This window comes from Falco peregrinus, chromosome 2 (genome assembly GCF_023634155.1).
Source record: "Falco peregrinus isolate bFalPer1 chromosome 2, bFalPer1.pri, whole genome shotgun sequence".
NCBI lineage: Eukaryota > Metazoa > Chordata > Aves > Falconiformes > Falconidae > Falco > Falco peregrinus.
In genome coordinates this window covers 84,733,579-84,748,375 of record NC_073722.1, presented here as the reverse complement: position 1 = coordinate 84,748,375, position 14,797 = coordinate 84,733,579, and the positions used below count along the sequence as shown (strand labels likewise).

Here is a 14,797-nt window from a genome sequence, read left to right as displayed (position 1 = left end):
TTCATGTCGCTGAAAGAACAAGGTAGACCTTTACCAGGGCAAAGCAGCTTGGCTCTCTGCTCCATCGTGAGTGTCCTGTGCTCGGCCGCCTGCACAGCGGGGTGGGCTGGGGGGGCCTCTGCACCCCCTGGGCCAGGCGCTCCTGCCTGGGGCTGCTGCTGCAGACCGCAGGGGTGGGAAGGAAGGTTACCTGCCGTGCAGGAGACACAAACCTTACCCCGGGCATGGCCCTGCCCCACCAGGTGTTTCATAGGCTCTAACCAAACTGCTCGGTGTTGAAAAGAGCAGTAAGCAGGCAGAGCTGTAAAACAAGCTCGGCTTTAGGGAGCCCCCTGCAAAGGCAGAGGCCATCAGCAAGACGAGGGGGGTCTGCCCTCTCGGCTTCCCACCTGTGAAGCAGGGCTGATACATCCTCACCAAGAGGGGTTTGATGGATCTCCTCAGCGTGAGCTGAACCAGGTCAGCAGCCTCCCAGATTAACTCCACAGCTGGCTTCTTGCAGTAACACTGCCATACGTCTGGCCTGCGCTTTCTGGGCAACTCCCGCAGCTTCTCCTAGGAGACAAGGCAGCTGCTTCTGCTCCGTAAATGATTTTAGAATCAGCACTGGAGCCTTGATCAGACAGGGTTAATGGACTAGAAGTCAGGTGAAGCTGGAAGACCGTAGTGATGTGATCCAGGTGGCCTAATCCATGGTCAAAGGGAGCAACAGCAACCAGCCCATGTTGGAAGTGTCTCTTTCAGGCGCCAAACGCTACAGCCTCCCTGCCTGGCCATGACCCACACTGGCATCACCTATTTTCTAGCTTCAAGGAGATGGGAAAGACCTCTAACTGCATCCCCCAACACAGGGTGGCTACCTCCTTTGAAGCAAGGTTTCTCTCTGTTCCTGCTTGTATTCTCATCCAGAAATTCATATTCCTTCCCAGTACTCCCTTTCCCCATGGAGACCTCTCACAGCCGTATTACCCTTCCCCAGCACTCCTGCCCGCTGGGATCTCACCAACCCTTGGCCGGATTTTGTGCATCTCCTGAGGACCCTACAGCCGTTTCTTCTCTATAGGTCTCATTTACATTGTACCAAGGCTGAATTTTTAATTCTGTGACTCACTCTAAAGTTTCACCTTCCTCCAAATCCCTGCCCAAGGCTGAGCTCCAGTCCCACAGCCTGCACTCTGTGACACCCCATCTGAGCTGGGTGGGACTGTCCACATCATGCTTAGTGCAGGTGAGACTGTTTGCTCATCCATTTATTATTTTATATTTATTATCCATTCAAAATACTTAATTATCACGATATTTTCATCTTGGTGCTGAAGTAGGGCATCGCTATCATCAGAACTCGGTTTGGCTGTATTATGGGGAAAGACTCCCCGCAACTGAGGTATCAGCCCAGGGCTCAGTGACAGAGCTGGAAACTGGGTTCCTTCAAGCTTTAGTGCCTGCCCAACCATCAGCCTCTCCATCACTCTTCACCTTGGCCACCAACACTGCCCTGCTCTGGGAGCTGCTGAGGCCAAACATGTACCTGCTGTGTCTAGAAACAGTGAAGTATTTTAGAGGGGAGTTAACACTCCCCAAATAAACTCATCCTTTCAGTTCACGTGCTGGCAGCACAGGCCCTCACAGCTTTATTTTTAAATGGCCTTTTCCTTTATCACCAGAAAAATTTCTTCCCATTGACCTGAACAGCACTAGCAAAGTCAAGTGGAATATATGTATTCTTTCTTACTCACTGAACATAGTCATTGTTAATCTGAGCATGCTAAAACCAAAGGGATGAGACATGGAAGGTGGTTAACGCTAATGTGATGGGAGCAAAGGGGAAGGGGTGAAGACCAATCTTGTTGAAGGCAGAATTAGATGTTTAAAATGGAAGTGAAGTGACTACCTGCCTTGGACTTGCAGTGCCTACCTGCATCTCAGGGGACACAACTGCAGCACAAAGACTTTTGGCTGAGAGGAGATGGGGAACCAACAGCCTCGTGGAGTTACCAGCAGCATGAGAAATATGGAAACGTGTTCACAGGTATAAAACCGGGAGATCCAGAGTAAGAAACCAGGAAAACCAGCCTGCACAGCCTTTGCAGAGCACACTGCTGTCAGGTCACTGGGAAAACATCTCGTAGCCACTTTGAGAACTGTGAGCCAAGAAAAGAGATACTCAGAACACTTGAGGGTCAGTTCACAGCAGGACTGCCTCATGTGAAGACGAGGGGAGGACTAGCCCTGCATTGAGAAGATCTCATCCTGCTGCCAGCATCCACTGTGCTTGGCAAAGCAAGCTCACCCGAAGGCCGCTCTCCAAAGCGGGCTGGAAATGATCCTACGATTTCCCACATCCCAGAAATGATCCTATAAGCTTTCGTAGCTCTCCCTTTCCAAGGAGAGGGGAAAGAAAAGCCTAGAGGAAGGGTTTTAGCATGCAGCAAGCAGACACGGGAATGTCTGACTGGCTGAGAGAGGACAAGTGTACTGTTTTTTCCATCCTGAGAGTTTTATAAGAGTAAAATGTACCTGTACAATCCACCCAAGGCCTGACATCAGTCTGGAGGCACCTGTGGTGGCTACAGGGGGAGAGGCAGGAGCTGGAAGCTGCAGGGACCGACACCTTCTGTGGGGCCCAGGAGGCAGGCAACCCTCCTCCCTCCTCAGCAGCTGCCTCCTCGCAGTGTTTACGGGAGAAATTCAAAAGCAGAAGCTAAGGTTATGCATTGGAATGATTTCTAACACAGCAAATTCCAATTTTAACAGCGAATTTCATCTGCAGGGAAAAAAAAAAAAAAAAAAAAAAAAGGAAGCGCCAAATCACACCAATCCATCAGGATCTGTCAAAATTGTCTTTGTTGGTACAAACGTGTGTCTTTCTTATTCACACAATGCTGGAGGTTTAGGGCAGAGCAGAAAATCTCTTGCAGAGTCCTTTGGACGATATTTTAACTCTACTACAAAATATGGGTCTAATTAGTCCCTGAAATTGGTGACATTTGGGGCGAGCCTGCCCATTAAGCCTGAGGAGGTGGGAAAGAAAAGAATCAAAATATCCATATGCCTCAATTTGATTCAATGTAGACAAAAACCTAGCAAACACTTTTGCTTATTAGAGATTAGCTGTCATTTAAAAGTTAATTAGAACTGTACTGAAAAACTCAGGGGCTGAAGACAGTAAAGGTGAACTTTAATGAAGGTTTAATCACTAGAATGACCATGAAGTGCTCGAGTTTGCATGCCCCCCGCAGCAGCACGGAGCTGCAGTGGCATCTCTGCTTTGGGTACCACACCCGAGACATCAGGAAGAAATAGCTGAACACCGCCGGGAATATTCGCGTTCAGAAATACCCGGCAGACAAGGCTTTTGTACAAAGCCATCAACAGAGTCAGGCTGTTTCACACACGGGATGATCATTACTCCGCTGTCAACATTTTTTTTAACTTGGAAAGCCAAAGTGACCTCATTTCTGGAAGCAATGAGCCGAGCTTCATTTTGCCTATAATGGCAGTTGAGTGCATTAGTACCTACACCTCCTCTTTAAAAATGCGTGTTACCGGCCTACAACAAATTCCCATGAAGAAAAAAATAATATATAAATGTCCTAACAAAGCAGGAGAGAGCTATTTTAATGAAAATGGATGCAATTTCATTAATAAGAAAAATATTTGCTTTTTCCCAAGCACACCACTGTAGCGGTCACAGTGACTTCATGACCCTTGCACTAAGCAACTCTCTAACTGGAAACAAGAGCAGCAATGCCCAGTGCATCTGAAAAAGTGATTTATCTTCAAGGCATTGCTAATCATAGCAATGAAGGCTGGAGTCACAATGGATAAGACCCATCCCATCACGCTACAGCTTTAATTAATTGAATTAGTATGAACTTGGAGTTCAAATTAACATGAAAGTGACAGGTCTGACACTGTATTTTCTAACATATTTAAAGAATGATCAAAAAAAATAGCATCAATTATCTCTACCCGAGTCAAAATAAGACAGTCCATCTTCTGTTCTCCCAGATGCCCCACTGAGCCTTCCCGCTGAGGCAGACCCATCCCGCTCCTGCCGCCCCCGCACACTGCCGAGGCACTCAGGGCTGGCAAAGCCCCACGCGGCTCTGCGCCCCGCTCAGCGCTCTGAGCCCCCACCTCGTTCCCGGGCTCGTGCACATGCGGAACTCGGGCTCCTTACTGGATGCCACCAGCCAAGCGCGCGGTATGCCGGGGGCCCGCTGCTACTGCCCAGGCTGCTGCTAGCCCACCACTAGCCCAGTGGCTGGGGTGCGCAGCCCACCTTGGCCCGGCCCAGGCCACCGCATGCTTCCAGGGGCGAGCCTTCTCCCATCCGGAGGGCTGCTAGGAGGTGCTTTAGTGCCTTTTCCAGCCGTGACTCCTAAATGGAGCACCCGCGGTTGCTTTCGGTGGCATTTTTTCGTGGATTTCAGCTGACCAATCCCAGGTGCCGCAGAGGGCAGTGGCCGCCGGCCCCCGTGCCCCCCTGGCTGCAGCCACCTCGCCGGCCGAGCCACGGGGATGCCACCTGTCACCGCTGCTACCTGCTCCTGCGCTCTGCCAGCTATGCTGGCTTTGACAGCCCCTACCTCTAATCAGGTGTCCCTGAAGATTTTAATAACACGATTATACAAGGGAAAGAAAAACTAATAACCCAAACCCTGATGTAAGCTGTTTTTGTCACAATCTTGAGACTCCTGTTTGGAGCAGATGCCTTATTAGCCATTTAATTCTCGGCTTCACAGCAAGGCACTACAATGAGAGGAAATATAAAATCAACAAGGCAGCTGCAAACTATCTTCATGTTCTCTCTCAAATTTAATAGAGATTCATGAGGCTTTACACTAATGTGCTGAGAGAAAAGGATTACAGGGCTCTCGCGCCTTGCTGGGATACGAGGGAGGTGAATCACGGTGATCAGCACACAGGTGATAACGGCCTGGCAGTGCTTACACCAAAACGCGACCACGCTAACGTCAAAACACGGCACTTCAGCTAACGTGGCATGTCCAGCTCAGGCCAACTGTATCAGACACGAGCCCAGAGGTAAAGGAGCAGATCCAGAGCGAAGGACACACAGACGCTGCGTGCAGCCCAGGAGCTGGGCAGCCCCCTGCCCAGGGAGCACTTGCAGCAGGAGCTGCCTGGTCCAGTGGACGCTGAGGGGAGGTAAGGTGGGTGTTGCTGTTTCTGCTTCCCCGCCAGGCAGAGAGCAGAGGAAACCAGCAAAATTTTTAAAAGATGGAAGACTGTACTACAAGATTTTGTTTAACCTAACAATAACTAGTGGGTGGAGCTGGGGGAGAGGGTGACGGTGGCCAGAAGCCCCCCCGGCTGCTCTGCTCCGCTCAGACCTGCAGCCCTGAGGTGAGCGAAGGCAGGAGGTATCTGCTCTCCCCAAGTCATGAAGGAGCCAGGTCAGTTTGCTCCCTGCCACCAGGCTCTTGGCCATCGGGCAGCCGTGTCCCCACGCTCTGCAAAGCCACCTGTGCTGCCAGGCCGTGCCCCACAGCGGTGCCAGTGCCCTCTCCCCCTCCCTGCACACACCAGCACAGAGCTTGGGCAGCATCTCAGGGGCAGAACCAGACACTGCTGCCTGGCTGATGGCTCCGGTCACGCTCAGTCAAAACCCACTGCCACAACTGACTTCACCATGCCAGTACAAGGTACTTGCACCGTCACCGCTTGGTTCCTTTAGCTCCTCACCTCTTGGGTATTTCATGCAAGACAAAAAGCAGCTGAGCATTAATCTTGCAGTCACTGGACTGTGACACCCAGCCCTCTGCTCCCCCCATGGGTCCTCCTGCTCTTTTCCCTCTCACACCAAATGGATTTTTCCACGGGGGTGCCAGGCCCTGCCACCAGCACCACTGCTGCGGAGGCCAGCAAGCAGCACCGCGGGGTGAGCTGGGGGTGAGCAGGGCCCAGCTGCTGGATGGCAGGTCCAGGTCAGCGAGCTGTCAGCCCAGCCAGGGAAGTCCCTCGTGCTAGGAAACACACCCTATACGCTTTCCAGCACATACGGAAAATGGATAACCTTTTTATTTTAAACTGCAGCAGACTCACATGAAAATGAACGCACCCTAAGAAAGACTTTCCACCTTGCATCCTTTGCCGTAGTCTCAGTAAGTCATAAAACTTGCCGCTATATATTTTCTTTACCAGGCAGGAAACCTTGGCTGCCATTCAGGAATGTGCCGGGGATATAATGGTACCGTCCAGCCCCAAGCCAGCCTGCATATGATTGTATTTATTGGTATGAAAACAGCCCTGAAGGGGCTTGACTGAGACCGGACCACGCAGCAGCAGGTACGGCACACAGCTTCTGAGAGAGAATCCTGACCCTAAACACCTTCATCAGGCAGCAGGAAGGAGACCGGAGTTATTTTTACTCTGGTTTATCGCTGTGGACGCTGCTTGCCAAAGAACGACATAAATTGCACGACCCTTGCGCTGAGCTCAGAAAGGAGCCTGAAGAAGAACCCTGTTTACTGCCCTACCTGCAGGGCTCTGGCGTCCGGGGCCACCAGTCTCGTGGCAGGTGGGGACACTTGTTACACATGGGCACATTTGTTATACGAGTGCACAGCCAGAGCTGTTGTAAATAAAGCAGGGCATTATGCAGTAGTTAATCCAGCACTGTTTTGCCAATCATTTTGAAGATACAGATCTGTTTATGCTCTGCACTTCTCTTATTGAAAATAATGGAGCAGATTTCACCTTAGCAGCTTACTTCCACCACATCAGCCTCCATGCCCCTAAATGAATGATAATAGCTGCCATGCCATTGTAATTCCCGTGCAGTAAAGCATGTTGAAACCTGTTACCTCCTGTTTGTTCTCAGCATGGATCATTGCTTCTTCCACGGCTGCAAGAGCCAGACCAAAAGAAAAACCTCCTAGCAGAGGTGGTTAATAAATTTACCACGCATCTGTGAGGAGATGCAGATACAAACAGGCACAGGGGGCTCTGAAAAGCACCGGGGGCCTTCCCGTTCCTGGCGTGGGGCAGACCCCCGGCACCTGGAACCAGCCACTCTAACTAGCAAAAGCGAAGCACGAAACATTGGGCGCTTTCAGTCCCAGCCGGCAGCCGGGGCTGAGGGCACAACAAAAGCTTGTTTTTGCTTATTGCTCCAATTCGCTTTATTAGAGAAAGGAGGGCTGCTTCATCTTTTTTGTACCTCTGAGGTACTGTCAAGCCTTAAGCCAAAGAGATATAATGCAAGAATTATTTTGAACAATTCAAGGTTGTTTTTTGTTGCCTTTTTTTTTAAACTTTCCAGAGCAATCCATTTTTATTCTGCACATGGACACACTGAATATCACAGGCACTGAGTGCACTTAGGCAAAGCAAAGGCAAGGATTCATGTAAAGCAAAAAAAAACACAAAACAAACCAACCTGGGTTTTTTTCCACTCTTCCAATTAACTTTGCTGGCAATTTGTAACAGGAATTCATAAAAATCCTGAGGCGCTTTTTACAAGCGAGATGGAAAGCGGTTTATCTTTTTTCATCTTGCAGGAAATTTCCTTTTTTTTTTCTCCAAAGCAAAACAAAACACATGAATAAATAAAGAATGAATCTCCAAAAACTTTCTTTGACTCAAAAGCAACCTGAAATTATACAGCCTAATTCACTTCAGGCACTCCTGGCTTGGCCGGGTGAGCGCGTCGCTCCCAGAGGCAAGCTGCATTTCTAAAGGACAGTCCATTAAGCCCCACCAAAGCCGCCCTCTCTGCCTTTGACATATTGCGTTAAATTGCACATCAGCTCAGTGTCCTCGTCCCCTCTCTGTGTCAAGTCCCTTAACTCAACTCTGATTGCTGGCACAAACAACAGAGTCCCCTTGCAAGCACCACCGCTCCTTGCCAAGGTCCCTCCACACATCCAAATCCGGTAACACAGAAAGAAACCCCGGCTGTTCTGGCTGCAGAGCATCTGCAGAAAATGAGCTGGGATCTTTGCTCCCTCCCTGCCCTCGCTCAGTGCCCGTCTCTGGGGCTCGACACGCGACACACGTGTCATTATGGGTGTTAGGGGGAGCAACATCTCCCGAGCCTGGCAGGGACTGCAGCCACGTCGCTACCTGCCTTCACCCTCCCGGCGTTGCGGCACCCGACAAAAGCATGTCAGTAATTCCAGCAAATCCCTTGAGTTCTGGAGGGGGGTTTGTTACCCAAAGTCAGACATCGCTTCCTTCACAGGAAAAGCAAGTGTCTTAAAAAGGCACTTGAGCTGCTCTGGTTGCCTCCAGCAGCCAGGAATGCAGCAGGTACGTCACATCACCACAAGCATCGCGAGGGGTGCTGGCTTTGTCTTTCTGCCTGCTCAGCCTCTGTGAAGCTAGCGGTTGTTCAGAGAAGGCTTGAACGGTGCAATCGGCACTGAGACAGCAGTGGGATTTTGGGGGCAGCGGGGTGGGTGTTTGGGGGGGGTGGGAATATATAAATTAGCTCTCAGCTCTTGGATTCAGACAGAACCCAGGGTTTCAGGGCACTTTGTGAAAGGACTGTTAAAAAGCGGGTGTGCAGAACAGTATGTTGTCACCCCTTGAGACTACGTCTGCAGCGTGTATTTCTCACCAAGCCTGAGCCTGTGGCCTTGGCCAGGATCCGTGCACATCCCTGCAGGGAAGCAGCAGCAGCCGCCCCCGCCCCGTGACGGATGCTGGGGGATGCTCGGGGGAGCCCCAGGACAGCCACCTCAGCCCCTCCACCCCAGCTCCCGGGCTGCTGCGGAGCTGAACACCACGCTGAGCGGCTAAGGAGGGACCCAGGTTTGGGTTCTGACTCAGCACACGGTGTGGACACACTGAAGACATTTCTGCTGCAGCGCAGCACGGGCTGCCCGAGCCATCCCTGACCCACTCGCCGTGGCAGGCCGTCCGTGGGGGCTGCGGCAAGGCAGGGTGCAGTTAGGGAGGGCGCAGAGGTTTAGGGCCCCCTGCTCTGCTCAGGGTAGGTTTCCTGCCCATCAGAGGGACGCCTTTGCCACTGAGGCACTGTCAGCCTTTCCTGGATCAACGACACCGAGCAGCTGAGGCCGCAGGGCCTTGCCGCAGCACCGGCATGGTGGGCAGAGCCCGGCGTGGCCGCGGGGCAGCCAGGGCAGCACAGCATGGGGCTGCCCTGCCACTGTACAGCGCAGGGGCTGCAAGAAAGGTTTTGGGTTTGCTCTAGAGGAAAACAAAAACACACTTGGAAAACTCTGAATTTTCTCCACGAAACAGCTTTCCAGCCACCCCGTTTCCAATCTGCCTCCCCAAGAAGAGGCCATCCCACCCTCACAGCCAGCCCTGCCAGTTCTGTTCACAAGTTGGTGGCCTTGGACCACTCCTCCAAACATCTCCATTCGAGCACAGCTTCCCACTTTTCCACTAACAGCTACTTCACAGGTTTTGCTCTTCCCACATCCCCCATTTTTATCTTCCATCTGCTAACACCTCTTTTATTATCCCGTGCACCTCTCAAGTCAATGACTGCTATCTACATTCCCTTCTACTCCACATCTGCCAATGCTTGCAGTTTGGACATAATTTCTGATCAGATGCCTGTTTGAAGGCTGCCTTAAAACCTTAATCAGAACGGTTTCTCCCAGTCTGAGATAATTGGATGTTAGAGTCTGCTTTTCTTACTTATTTTTAGCAGAAGGCAAGACACTTTTACAGGTGTTTCAGCACACAGGGGGAGGGGAGGAGAAAAGTCAATTACATGATCAAAACCTTTCCATATTCCATCCCCAGCTCCCTTCCCTCCTGTGCAGACGCTGCCCGGGTGTTGAGGTGAGAGGACATGGCCCAGCAGCATAAAGGTCATGTTTTACCTGTCTCGGAGGTTCTTGTCTTCAGCAAACAGCCAGATCACCACCATTTCCAGAGGGTGTCAGCAAAGGCAGAACAGAAGTGCTCCAATCCAGCTAATTTTAAACAGCTGTAACAATCATTCAGCAACCTTGTGTAAATTAGGGTTTCCTTGGGTACGTTTAGCGAATTATCCTGGATTTTAAAGTGGAAACATGACAGACGGTTCAACAGCCAGCAACAAAAAGGATGCACCCCTGCATCCTGCCCGGCTGGCAACGCCTCTTGATCAAAAGGGTTTAAACAATTAAGAACTGATCAATGTACCTTTGTGCGTGCAAAGAAAGCAGAATAAAGAACAAAAGGGGCTGGTGGGAGCTTTGCTGCTGCCAGGGTCAACCCACCACGGTCTTTTGAGCTGAGGCCACAGGACGGCAGTCCCTGCTGGCTGATGTTCCTATTTGCAAGCAGAGACTGGGCAACGATTGCTGTGCCCAAGGTACTTAGGAAATCTGTGGAGGTGGAACCTCAAACTGAATTCAGATTTCCTGAAACCTCCCCCAGTTCTGTAGCAACAAGACCAACACCAACAGCACACTGTGTAACTGGCTGCTGAAGAGTAGCTGAAATGCCAATGAAGGCAACAGAATGGCACCCACTGGCTGCAAACTGAACTCAGCAGGACTGGCTTCTGAAGAGCACACATACAGTCATTTTTAATTATATTGATAGTAAGAGTTGCACACATGCCAGTAAACCTGTCATTAGCAATGTAAATTAGTATGATTTTTAATATTAACCATCAGAAGAAGCTAATCTACATTTAACAGAGGAAAGAATACAACTATTTAAAGGAATGTCTTTGTTTTTCCATGCTGCATACAAAATAATGCAGGTACATGAAAACAACACAGGGAAAATAAATGCAATAACAATTCCTGTGCATAGAAGACTCCTTCTGCAGCAGTGGAGGGCACAACATAGAGGCTGGCTCAGCGCTGTATGGGGCAGTGTGTACAAGGTGCCCTGTTTGCTTTCTGGGTAAGGCAAGCATCACTGAGACATCTGCAGTGATTTGAGGCAAAGGCTTCACTTCAACCACACTCAAAATTGCTTCCCCGGGGAGCACACAGAGTTGTGGGCAAGTGAGGATGGGGCAGAGGAGGGTGGAAGGACGACACAGAGCTGGCAAGCTTGTCCATGCACCAACAGCTCCATTTTTTTGCAGCCCCCATTGCTCATGCAGACATGCTGCCCCATGGGAAGTCCTGGTTTGCTGAAGATGTCAGGATGGGGTTCCTATCCTGGCAAGCTGCTCTCAGTTCCTTAGTGTATGCGAGTTCACCAGCACCTACAGAAATATTTGCACAGGGTAGTCAAAGGAGAGGGTGGATTTCTCCATTAAATCACCTGGCTGTTATTTTTCCCAGAAAAATTGTGTGCATTCCTTCAATCCTTTTGAGAAACATTCAAAGAAAATGCGAGGGTCAACAAATCGGCCCTTAATGTCACACGCATGTAAAGACGAAGGTGGCAGCAGTATGTCACTCACAGGAAAGCTGACAGGAATATGGCAGAACAACCGGGTCCTGTACACATTCAAACTGCAATGCTGCTCCAAACACTAGCACCTGGTGATAGCTTTTTCACGAGGAGGAGAGGGGAAAAACAAAGCTTTGCTTGGACCTGATAAATGGATCTCCCTGGAGTACTCCATGAAGATCTGCAAGGGGGAAAACAAACAAACAAACAAACAAAGACACAGAATCCTGGACTTACATAATTCATGCAAGTACAGGATATGTATCAGGAGCTTTTGTAGGACTGGGGCTTTGTTGTGCAACAATAATTTTCGGAAGAATAAGAAGAGGTAGGCAGTATGCTTTGCAGTTGTGTCAACGGCATGGTGTATTATGGAGATGGTTGTAAAGGCCTGTATTTCCCTGTTTGTATCTATCCACACTTGCCCCTACACAACTTTACACAGGCTTCTCCCTGGCATGCACTTTTCTTTCTTTGGACTCCTCAGTTTTCCCTGTCCCTGCTCATTCCCACTGCCCCTGTAACTTTTCCTCATCCTTGCACCCCTGGCTGTGTTCCCCGGGCTCCCCAGCTGTCCGCTTACAAATTCTTCCCTCCTCTCCATCTCTTTCCCGCTCTGCTCTGGTGCCCAGAGCTGTCTTGGCACGTGTAGGATCTTCCCCTCAGGAAGGTGATTGAACTGGGCCTTTCCTACCGTGACCTGATCAACAAAACCCAAACCCAGCAGCCAAGAATAGAGCTGGGTCACTCAAATTCATTGCTCAACAAGCGTCTCAAGCATAGCGCCATCTTCTTGTATCACCACTTAGGGCCAGTAGCTCCCAGTATCGGCTTTCTGGATATTAACAGGCTGCTCATGACTCAAGAGTCTGCAAAAAGCAGACCGTCGTTGCTGGTGCTGACTTACCCGGTGGATCTGCAGCCTGGAGAACGAGCGGATTTTGTGATGATGTTAGTAATAACAGCTAAACACAGTGCCAGCTTCCAATGAGCTCCACCACCAGCACTAACCAGTTTCCTACCAAGGAGGTGGAGATCCCACCACACCATCCGTATGCTGCTGTTTCCACTCTGCCTCTCCAAAGTAAGCCCTGGAAAAAGCTGTTGCGATGCACGAGAATACCCAATGAGTAGCTCAGAGTAAAAAGATGTCTGTACGTTCAAAACCCAGCATGCTGATTATCAAATTCATTGCTGGTTTAAGAGAACATACGTTGAACAGAATTAATGAATTGTGCCAGCTGCAAAACTTCTGGCAGATGGAGAAGAAAAAAAAAGCAGCCCTGGATGCTGGGAATAATCTTCACCTCCTTTTGAGGGAGATATTTCTACAATGAATATATTTAAGTGATGAAAAAAACCCTCTTGTGCAAAGGTGATCTTGCTTTTTCTTCAATCCTTCTTCGAAATAATTATTTCAAACACAACAGCTCTTCAGAAGATCAATAGCTAGGATTATAAAAATACCCCAGCACAGACTGATTGCTGCCGAAGAAAGAATTATTACTAAGGTTTCGCTTCACTTTTTTTGTACTAAATAGAGACTATTTACAGCCCAGAAAACTCAATGTTTCAAGATCTGAAATGTCATTTTTAGCTATGCATTCATCTTTTTGGTTCACATCGACTACCATCATCTGTTAAGTCAATAGTTATCTTCCCTACCTACCTCCAAGGTGTCCCGAATGAACTATCAGTCAAGCAAATCTTCAGTGCTCTTGGTGCTGGAGAGAAGAAAAAGCACACACATCAGAAGGAACCAGACAAGAAAAGTTTCTTCATACACCATCACCAAGCTTTTTTTATTAAACAGATGTTCCACCCACTGCCCTACCTATGCAAAGGTATGTAAGGTGCAAAACCAAAAGAAAACTGCTATGCTAGATTGGGTGCATTTACTATTAAGATTCTAATAGACTAGAATTTCATCTATTTAAAATTAACTCCAAAGCCAATTTTAATGCTATGATGCAGTTGAAAATAGAGTTAAGCTCTAAGCTCTGGAGAAGAGGAAAACCGCAGAAGGCTTACACAGCATCGCTGGCACTCAGTCCATCTCCACATTACTGGGAGTGCATTTCTTATCGAACACCTGCGTCTGAAGAACATCGTGCCCACAGAACAGGGGTGCAGACATCATGGTACAGGATCACTACCTACATTATGGTGTGGTCTCCAGAAGATCTTAGCGTTATTGCACAGTACAACAAATACAGGGGGCTTAGAATCAAGAGCAGCAGCCTTCAACCATACATTACAACCATAGTATCACACTTCGTTCTCCTCCTTGGACCCAGTTTAAGCTTTTCTTTCTTGTCACCTCTGAGCTATGCTCAAAGGTCTCAGAAACAACACACTGCCTTTAAGCCCAGCGCTACGCACCACTGAACGAACCAAAGAAGTGAAATTACCTCAATTTTTCTCATGTAGAACTGATCTACATGAGATCACATAAGGAGGTGGCTGGAGAGCTGAGATGTGAACACACTTCCTCCAAGTGCCAGTCCAGTGCTCTGACCACACCACAGTTCTGCCTTACTTCTGGAGAGTCAAAAGTTTTGGCTTCACTTTTCCCCCTTTCAGATACCCTGCTGGGCACGTTAATATGCTGCTATAGGGGCAACGCTTCAGCCTCCCAGTCTGGAAACACGCAACCTGAGAGGATGGTGACAGGTGATAGGCACATTTCATCAATAGTTGTTAATTATCAACACCATTTGATAATATTTATCCAAATAAATTAACAGGTAGAAAGCTCAGCACAATTAGCAGAAGAGCCCAAGGTCTGATATTCTGTACTTGGCCAGACTTTAATTAGTCAAATAGCAACATTTTGTACAAATCCTGACAATTACAGCCAGCAGCTGGTAACATTCACAATGCTAGGCTAAATTGTGCACAGATAAAAATTGTAATGAACATAAATTAAAACTGGAGCTATAACACAGACTCTTAAAGGCGCTTCCTGCAGATCTCTCTGACCAGCAGTACCTAGGGACAGCAGAGCTCTCTGCTGCTGGCGTTCTACTCCCTGCCCGCCCCCCCCCCCCCCCCCCCCCCCTTTTTTTTTTTTTTGGCTTTAACACAAATCCTGAAGTACTTCTGTATTTTGTAGCAGCCAACATAGAAGCAACAGAACACCTCCAAACATCCCCTCTTCATGCCTTTATTTATAATTTCTGCACCCATGTCATTGCCTATGGCCTCACAAGACAAACCTTCCAGCCAGGAGCAGTGCTCCTGCAAGGACACTGCTGACTTCACGCACTTTTTATGGTACCCTTCCATCAATGGGGCTGCAGGAGGCAGGTTGCAGGACACAGGTAACACCTCTCACTGCAAGCCAACACCGCAGCCCACCTGGCCTGGCGAGGGGCAGTGCTTGCAGCACACTCCAGTGCTCAGGCACCAGCGACTGCCTTGAGCCCACAGGTGTGAACACCAGTGCCCT

The 14,797-nt window shown here is 49.2% G+C and overlaps 1 long non-coding RNA gene across 1 annotated transcript; it reads right to left on the bottom strand.

Moving 5' to 3' along the window:
• Positions 1 to 10,651: 10,651 nt before the first annotated feature.
• Positions 10,652 to 14,359, bottom strand: LOC114011026 (uncharacterized). The gene is made up of 3 exons (XR_003552757.2): positions 13,758 to 14,359; positions 13,016 to 13,070; positions 10,652 to 11,527 (listed from the first exon to the last, which is right to left on the bottom strand). It is a non-coding gene; the product is annotated as an uncharacterized LOC114011026 (long non-coding RNA).
• Positions 14,360 to 14,797: the final 438 nt, after the last annotated feature.